Source organism: Chamaea fasciata, unplaced genomic scaffold (genome assembly GCF_029207755.1).
Source record: "Chamaea fasciata isolate MVZ Bird 193981 ecotype frontalis unplaced genomic scaffold, bChaFas1.0.hap1 SCAF_6, whole genome shotgun sequence".
Lineage (NCBI taxonomy): Eukaryota > Metazoa > Chordata > Aves > Passeriformes > Sylviidae > Chamaea > Chamaea fasciata.
Window position 1 is genome coordinate 23,642,022 of NW_027094091.1, and position 2,197 is coordinate 23,644,218.

Here is a 2,197-nt window from a genome sequence, read left to right on the forward strand (position 1 = left end):
CAGGGGATATCAGGAAAATGGAGGCATCTCCCCTGTGCAAGAGCTGCAGGAAGCACAGTCTGTCAAAACGCACTTGCATGGGTTTTCAGAAATGAGAATGGTAAAAGAGTATCTGTCCTTCTACAAAAAAATCTTGATCTATCACAATTGATAACAAGGCCAGCTAGTACTGTGTGAAGGTGCAGTATTTAGAACCTACAAGCCATTATTCAATTTAACATTTAAAACTCATTTAAAAACAGTCTGTCATCCTATTAAGTACTCAATAGTTAAGCCCACTCTAGAGGCACAAGAATATCTGTTAATTTTCACCTGTTGCTTTTCCTCTATGAAGGCTTTACTGAGCTTCATGTAACTTCCTGATGTCACACTCCAAGCACTCAATTATGTATGTAGTGTTCAGTGTCTCTAGGACCACTCTTCGTGTTGTTCCTACAGCCTAATTTCTTAGCAGGGAGCCCCCCCCCCCCCCCAAGTTTTGCTGTTCTGATGCTGCAGGCTGTGTTCAGTGACTCCTGGTTATGGATACTGTAAGGAGACACCCAGGTTATCTGTAAATGATCACATTTCACTCCTGCTAATTTAGTCTTCTCAGAGAGCTTTAAAACTTCTCATTCGAATTACTTTTTTTTTTTAGCGTTATCTTTAATGGCACTGTACTGAGCTGTGTAGACAAGATACAGCCTTAGGCAGGAGAGCAATCCTCAAGACCCTTTTCCCTGATCCATAAGCACTATGTTTCAGAGGAAGAGGGAGAAAAACACTTTAGCAGCCTCCCCTCTGTGACCCAGAACATATGTTGCCCTACACAAAATCTGCTGAAGTATCTAAAGTATACAGATAACTGCATTTTCTCCGCTGGTATATAAATCTGTTTACCAGCATTTCAGGACTTCCTCTCTGTTTACGTGTACCTTCTGGTTAACCACTACTGACACTTACAAACTAGGTATCTCCCCACCCTAATTTCCCAAGAAGCAGGGTCTGGTGGGGGAGCACAGAACATGCTGGGTCAGCACCTCCACCACATTCCCCTAATTTCACCTCAGGCTCCTTTCAGCGGCTCCACCAGAGGCAGTCAAAGCTGATAATCTGGTCATTGGTCTTTTGTAGCAGCTTTCTGAACAGAGACAGACAACATTTAGTAGACTGTATACTCCCTTATTTCCAGACTAATATTCACTTAAACCTCCAGGAAACAAACTCTTTTGTATTCAATCATTATCAGTGTACTGAAAATAAATGGAAAAGGTGAACCATGCATATTTTTGATTAATATATGTGCCTCTCCTACCTTTCTTCTTCGTCCATAGCATTTGACTCAGCCACTTACAGCAATATGTTATAGACGGATATTTTGGCTGGGACTATGCAAATATTTGGAATATACAAATGAAATATGCTACATTTCTTTCAAAATTTGCCATATTACATTAAGTCTGCTACTGCTGGGACAGACTACAAATGTATCAAGCTTAATAACATTCTCTTTGGACCCTAAATCTTGCAATACAATGCAGAAGGTTTTTTTTATTGAAAACAAACAACTGAAATGGCTCATTAAGACAGTTAGCCCAGAACCCTGCCTTGCCAGGTTCATTGCTTACAGTCAAGACCAGAGGTATAATGCAATTATGTGGCTGCGTATTGTGCAGCATCTCAGGAAAATATATCTGATCATAAGCCTGTTTTTCTCTCGTAAAAAGAGCTTGTGGACAGCTTGATGGCAGGATATGGCTAGTCTTTGTGTGTGGCGATAGCCAGACTGATTGCAAGAATTAAAGACAAAACACTGCAATTGCCTGTGATTTTATTTAGTTTTGAGTAACATTGTAAGCAATTTTTATATCTAGGGGGCCCTGTATATTTGCCCAGACCTATTCAATTTTTATAGTGCTCATTGGCAGGCTTTTGGCCCTTTCCAAGGGATGGATGTTATTTTGGGGGAAAATATGTACCTGGGATTGCTCCTAATAAGTAGTCCTGGCAGGGTATATAGGTGGCGTTAGTATATTTTATCCATATGCCCAGAAAAAGGGCCAATTTTATTTGCTTGTGTTGACAGCTATTTTCTCATAATATCTTTTATAAATAGCTGAAAAAGAAGTAATTTCTTCTTATCTGATTGTTTAATTTTGAGGAGATCTTGAAAGGCTATTAGGTAAAAGTGTTGGACAAAGTAATTTCCTGCTATGCA